The sequence below is a fragment of the Rhamphochromis sp. 'chilingali' genome, assembly GCF_963969265.1.
Source record: "Rhamphochromis sp. 'chilingali' genome assembly, chromosome: 18".
Lineage (NCBI taxonomy): Eukaryota > Metazoa > Chordata > Actinopteri > Cichliformes > Cichlidae > Rhamphochromis > Rhamphochromis sp. 'chilingali'.
This window is the reverse complement of record NC_137945.1, coordinates 9,603,868-9,611,684: the sequence shown is the minus strand read 5'-3', so window position 1 is coordinate 9,611,684 and position 7,817 is coordinate 9,603,868.

The following is a 7,817-nucleotide window of genomic DNA, read 5'->3' as shown; positions in this document are numbered from 1 at the left end:
GGGCTTTGTTAATTAGATACTCGAATTGTCCAGAGGGACCTCTTCTGATGTTTATGTATCTGTGCTCCTATTATAGTCAGTGATTTTGTTGACTCATCCTGCACTCCAGGTACAAAATAACTGTCAGTCCTTCCCGTCTAGATGGTTCTGAAGAGGTTGGTTTCATCATACAGCTATGGTACCATTTTGCCCATTGTGAATAGATTCTAGTAATAGTATGTGAACAGTATTGTCTCAAATTTGAAGATTCTCAGCTAAAGTTGAAGAAAATTGCTATGTCACAATATGCAGATTTGATCCATTCTTATTGAGCATGGTAATCAGCCCTCCTGATTTGTCAAACTGAACAGCAAAAGGCTTTTGAGTGGATGTCTCTTAGCACAACATCAGCTTTTCTGCTGCCAGAGGCTCAGCCACGGTCTGATGTCTAGGCTGGCAAACAAACACCTTCCCTTTGTTGTTTACTACATTCTCCCTAAGTGGAACTGATAGCAAAGGTTACAAAAATGACAGTTTTTTTCCCTGCTGAGCTAAAACGTGTCCAGCAGAGGGCAGGGAAAACCTGGGGCCGTTTTTTGTTTGATGTACAGATTAAACTCTCTTTCTGATAGATGAAAATAGCTCTTCTAAGATATTACACTCTGACCTTTGAGCCAAGTGGATTTTTTTCAGACACTGCTGAAATCACTGGGCCTCTTCCAGTGTTTCTTATTAAATTTATGATCACCTGTCTCAATAATTTTGTTCTGCCCTTTTCTACTGCAATCATGAAGAGAAGCAGCGTGATCATGTGATACGCCTTTTATCTGCATCCGTCTGCATCAATCTTCTCTGTTTCTGTCCGGTAACTGTAATCAAATCTTTGAGTCTCTAAGAGGCCATGAAAACGACTCTACTGTATTTCTCCACCCATGCACCTCCCTTTGACCTCCCTCTTCCATCACCCCCATTTACAGCATCCTGCCTGGCCTCATGAGCTAATGCCCAAATGACATTTAGAAATTACAGATGCTGCTGACCACCGAGAAGATGCTCCGACTGGATAGACAGAAATAGCGGATATGATAAAGATGGATTGAAAGAGTGAGATGGAGATAGTGAAAATGATTAAAATGAAGACATTTAAATGAAGACAGAGACGCTGTGCTTGATGAGCAGAAACCGCCGTTAATAGTATGGTGTCTTAAAATTTTAAACATCACTTTCACGAAGATTTCTAATTTAAAATGTTATTTAAAATGTAAAGAGTCAGAAACTTTTGTTCTGCATCAAGAAGTTTAATTTTGAACAGATTAGTTATCCTGGAGTAACCACGAGACTGACGCAGCCATCACCCACTGGTTAGTGAAGTCCTGTTGTGAAGCCTCAAGCTGAGTGTTTTCACAGGACCCTTTGTGGTGTTTTGAAACTAGCTGTGACTAACAAAGGATGACTCTGCAGAATGAGTCTGCAGATGATTTTTCACCCAATCTCAATCGCACAATTGACCCGGCCTAAAGAAAACCCTACTTTATCCTCCTTTTTTACTCTATTAAGGACCATAATTTATATAAGCTCATCATATTATACTGAATGTGATGTGGGATAAGCAGCATAGGGCATAAACTCATGAGATCTCGGTTTATTGTTTGTAGTAGTGTTTAAGGTCATCTTCCCACCAAACTAAAGCTACATCCATCTTTCATATACAGTCTGTTCCTAGAGGCATATTTGGTTGGTTGGACAGTGAATTTGTGGCACCTATCAATAGTTCCCCCTTTTTACGGTCCCCCAAAGGGCTCAATCAATACATGTAAATTACATTGTGAAGATTGTTCACCAAAATAGGTTTGATCACTTTCAGTCATGTGAAAAAAATATTTTTTTACACAGGATTAGTAGCATCTAAGTGCTTCTAGTCAGATGCCTTTGATTAACTGATCATCAGCAAGTGTGAACACCTCTATAAAAGCAGACATTCTGGCAGTTTTTTCAGGTTTCTGTCAAGGAGGAACAATATCAGAAATGATATTAAAGAAGTCATTGTTAATGCCCATCTGGGATGGGTTATCAGTTCATTTCCAGAGAAACGGAAGTCCATCATTCCACAGTGAGAAGGATTATTTACAAGTTGAAAACAATCAAGATAACTGCCAATCTTCCCAGGAGTGGACAGCAAATTCACCCCAAGGTCAGACTGCAATGCTCAGAGAAACAGCAGAAAAATCCAGAGCTATCTCAGACTCTATAAGCCTCAATTAGCGTATTATAGGTTAAAGTTTATAACATTGCGATTAAAACAAAGACTGAACAAGTTTGGCTTTCTTGAAGGGCTTGCCAGGAAAAAAATCTGCAGCTAAAAACAAACCAACCAACAAAAAACTACAACCCTTCTGGAACAATGTTGCAATCTGTCCAACAGCTAAAGCTTGGTCCAGACTGGGTCTTGATCCTAAGAGCAGCAGCAAACATAATGTGTTCTAATGACCCAAAGTCCAAACCTCAAGCCAAACTTCAACCCAACTTAAATGTCAAGCTGTGCATAAATTAATCAAATCCTGATGAACAAAAGCAACATTTTAAAGAAAAGTGGGCCAACATTTTTCAGATGACTTTAACTGCAGATAGTCATTTTTTAAAACACTTTAATTAGACTTACTTCTTTCAGACCATCTCCAGCCTCTTTTGGGTTGAAATGTAAAATTCATCTGAACACCACCGAGCACCTGTTAACACCCACAATCTGCAGATTTGGTAGATGTAAATTGAAAGAGCTGTCAATCAGAGTCTATACTAATTGCTGTTATGGCTGTTTAAAAGATTGAACATGATTAGTCATTTGTTTTTAGAAGTGGGTAGATCTGCTGCGTCCCATTCTGGCACGCATATCTTCCCACCATAACTGGAGATAGATAAGTAAATAAATAATACAGAAGGATGGGAAATAGAAACGAAAAGACAGTCTCTTTATTAATGGATGGCCTCCACCAAAACAGATGGACTGGGGGATGGGAGGGGTGGAAGAAGAGGAGGACGGGAGGGTTTGGATAAGTACGAACTCAGACAGGAGCCCTTTCATGAATATCTGCCCGGTGTCCATATAGGTTTTGTTAGTAATGGAGGATAGACGTCACAGATGGGCAAACGTGAGGCAAAATGAAATGCATATTTCAAATATGGACACAAACTACATAACAGCCTGTAGATGTAAAATCCTTAGTGGTGCTGTCCTCTTGTCAGCCTGTGCCATATTCCCCTCATCTGTCCATCTTGTGCATGCTTTAGGTGTATGTGTTGGCTTGCACTTTTTAACCCCTGGAGGATTTCCCCCTCCTTCAACTCTGTAGGTGCAGAAAATAGCCTGACAACAAAATGGGGCTATATACTTTCAAAAGATTCCATTCATTCTCTCCACCTTCCTCTTTCTATCCTTCACACACGCTATTCTGATTTCTATTAATCTTTTAGCAACACTAATTACTACTTTTGTTATCAGAAACTGCCCCGAGCCCCCTATATCTCCGCAGTCCTTCATTTTCTATTCTGCTCTTCCGTCCTCCCCGGGGAGACGCTTATTCATTCCTTCACTGCTCGTCTCTCGCTAGACTGGTAATGGGGATTAAAGGCTAATTGAGGCCTAATTGAATAATGGATTAGGACATGAACATAGTTGTTTTTTTCAGTTTTATTGAACTTTTTCTAAGAAATTATGGCATTCTGTTTGTCTCAGCAGACTTTACCTGTAGCTACATGTGCATGAAAACTATTGAAATCCTGGTTGAATTGACAGGATGTGTAATTGTATGCTAACCATATTTTTTAAGTAATGTGCAAAAGTCTTGAGCTACCCCTAATGTCTTTCTATATTTTGCTTCCAAGGAATCAGACTTTCTTCTATTTTTTAATTATCTGTAAAACACATTGGAGGCTCTGCCATGGGTTAGGGCTGCACTTTATACAGTGGTATTAGGGATCGCTTCAAAATTGATGTAATTATTAATGCAGGAAAGTACAGTCAGATTTTGATCTACCATGTGATACCATCTGGAAAGCATCTGATTCAAAATGGCTTCTTTTTCATGACAATAATCCCAAACACAATGCCATACAGTAAAGGCATGCCTGGACAGAAAAACAGAGTGGAATACCAGTCATGGATTGGCCTCCCAAAAGCCTCCACCTCAACATTATTGAAGCATTGTGGGATCATCTTGACAAAGAACTGAACAAAAGACGGCCAGCATCCACAGAAGAGGTTTCTACCATAATATTGGATATTCTAACATGGCAGTCTATAAAGACTGACTACAAACTGTATGTTAAAAATATAGCCTTCATGACATCACCCACTATTTTTGGAATTTGCATTGTGAAGCTTCAGGATATTGTGCTAAATTATCAGCTTGTGAGCACAGAAGATGTCACAGTAACAGCAGGCAGATCATTGCTTTAACTCCATTTGTTTTTGCACCTGTCAGTCAAAGCAGCCATGCCCCAATCTTTTCACCAGGCTGTGAATACGTTTTTTTTTGTTTGTTTGTTTGTTTGGTTGGGGTTTTTTTTTTAATGGTGTTTAGCATTTCAATATGGGAGTCTGTTTCAATACACAATTTCAGGAACTGAAGTTTATGGCAGCTCAGCATTAGCTTCATCTTTCAGATCTAGGTGATAGTGGCAACCAAGATTTCATGTTACAGGACATAGAATTCTGTGGGTAAAAAAAAAAACCCAACAACAACAAAGACACAGAAAAACAAACAAACTCTTGTTTTTGTGATAAAGTAGTCTGGTATAACTAAAATTCTTTTTTCCATCATTTTATTAGAAATGGTGATCTGTTTTTATGTTGCACTCTGCACAGCAGTAAAACAACATGTGACCTTGTGGAGAAGTTGGAGATGTGCGGCCTGTTGCTTCCATCCTTTCATCTTATGGTTAATGTCGACTGCTCCGTATTCTTCCATTAGCTACTCTTTGTAATATTTTAAACCAATCCATTGTCAAAAAATGCTGAAAAGGCCAGTTATCCTACTTTGTAGAGGCATTTTCCCTGAACGACAGAGGTAAGCTTTACTCTTTCTAACAAACCTGTTGCATTTGACTGCTTTAAAAAGTCAGCTGGTACTTTGTCCTTGTCAAACATTTTTCTAATGAGAAATCTTCTGGCTACATGTGGTGAAGGTTTTTTTTTTCCACAATTAAAAGAAATCAGCATTGCTTCATCCACCTTAGCAGCCTTCCAGTTCTTTTTGGTGTTGTGGAGCTTGGTATTGCATTTCTTCTGTTTTAAGATTTTAAATTTTAAATTGTCCACTCCAAACATTTAGGGGGTCTGCTACGCGTTTCCCCCAACCTAATTATGGCCTACTTAATTTCCATTGACATTTCATGAATCATGATCCAATGTAATGAAGCAAAAAAATAAAATGACAAAAACTGCATCCAAATACTTGGACCTGACAATATGGACATACTTTGGCCAACGGTTTAGTCATAACTGTTACCTGATCAGGGATACCGCCATATATTTAGCACCTTCAAGTCTAAGGTCACAGATCACAGTTGTAACAATGCGGTTTGCCCATTCTGGGTTGGGAATGAGTTATTGCTGCTGAGCAGTTCAAATATATCAGGGTCTTGTTGAAGAATGGGGGAGAGAGTCTGGCAGCAACCGGACAGATGGATTGGCACAGCATCTCCATGGATGTGCTCCTCTGGATCCAAAGGAGCCAACTGAAGTGGACCAAACATCTGATTGGAATGCCTCCTGGGTATCTCCAGGAGTGCTGTTCTCGATATATTCAGCGAGATATATCGAGATTTTGGGAAAGACCAAGGACATGCTGGAGAGATTATGCCTCAGTGTAAGAGAACCTCAGAAAGTTTGGGCATCTCCGCTTAACTGCTGCCCCCACGAACTGGACACAAATAAGTAACAGGATAAAAAAAAAAGAAATGTATGGCTTAATTTTACTAGATTAAAATGTTTAAGATTGTCCCTTTAAGCAATTGTGGTTTTAGTAGCTCAAGATCTTCTAGTAAGCTACTACATAAGCGTATAACACTGAGATGGCCCTTCCTTGAACTGAGGGTTGATGGTGCCTTTGGAAAGATGAGCTTTTCCATCCATTCATCAGACCTCACGATTCCGATCAGTTGCTCACATTACCAGCATATCGATGTTTACTGTGTGACGAATTGGGTCTTTATATGTGCTAACAGGAAAAATTTGTGATATCCAGACATTTCATCTTGGATGTTAAATAACCTCAAATCAAACATACCAGATAATCAAACCACCTCTGACATACTGGGAGAAAACGAGCAAAAGACATTTAGAGGTATTGATGCTTCACAGGTTAATTGCATCATTTTTATTAAATAAACTAATTATACTGGCTGATACTAACGCATAACAGAGATACATGTTTGCACTGACTGGCACTAAAAGATAATTATCTATCACAGGTGTAACAGATGGCAAACCTAGACTTCTATTAGTGCTCAAATAACATAGAAATTTCCAATCTCCATAAATTGATATCTACATATTATAAGAGATTATGAAATGTAAATGTTTCTGCTTTCACTTTTCTGCCCTTCCAGTTTGTAAGTGTTACTGACCGCTCACATTTGAGCAGGCTTAGGTTGTATGCGGTCCACGTGGAGAGCAAAAGAAATCACTCATAGTCGGACAATGGCTGGCATCTTGAACCAGATATCTTCACTACACTGGATGGCCTTAAAAACTGTTCTGACTGTTATTCCAAGAGGCAGCGGTCTATGGGTTCTCAGAATGTTACATTTCTGACTAAAATTTGTTGTTTTTTTCACTTGAACATCAAACTAGGTTTAAAAATGCAATAAGACAAAGTGACAGTTTAACAGCAATCCTTTGGCTTTTGCACACTGCACAAAACCTTTTGCTGCAAACGTTTTTTCTTTCTTTAGTTTAAAGCGGTGCACTGTTTCTTTTCATTTAATCCAAACATGGTGAGTAAAGAGCATTTTTGTTGTTGTTTGTTTCTTTTCATTTTTTTGTGTTGTCTTTTGAGTCTGTGTTAAATCCGAACAGCCTTGATGTATGATATCTGGGGAGAACAGGGAGCCATTAGTGGTCCCACAAAGACAGAGCAGAGCCTGCCTGACTATTTGATTTCAGGGCTTTAAATACAAAGACACACAGACAGACAAGAAGAGAGTGATCTCTGTCTGTCTGCACTCATTATTTCCTCCTCTGCTCCTTGCTCTCTCTCATGCTTTCTCCCTCACTCTTATGGCTTTAATGCCACTGTATCAGACACCTCCACCACGCCATAAGCAGATTGGGAGTCAGCAGGTGTGTGACCATGTGTGTGTGTGAGTGTGTGTGAGTGTATGTTTGGGGGGATGGGTGGCATCACCATTGCCATAGGAACGAAAGCATATAAAAAAACAACACAGTAATTGTTCCGTTTCCATGGTAACGAGCTACACAACAGCAAACCTAAGAGATACTTTGTGTCTGCGCAAAAAAAAAAAGAAGTTCTATTTAACCCTGCAGTAAAAACACAAATATGTTGTAACAGCTGCACGTTTCTCTTATAAAAAAATCATTCAAGCTTGAAAACATCCCAAAACTGAGGGAACAATCACAGCAGTACCATAATATTAGTATGCACCGAGCAACTCTAATTCTTCTTTTTCTGATATAAAGACATCACAGAACCTGTGTAAACACTTGTAACATGTTGAATTCCTAGAAATCCTTCTCCACTCACATCGTCGTTTCTCTGCATCGTAGCGGCGCGGAACGGTGAGAGGCGGGGCCGAAAAAGGGGGCTTGGAGCGGGTCGTGA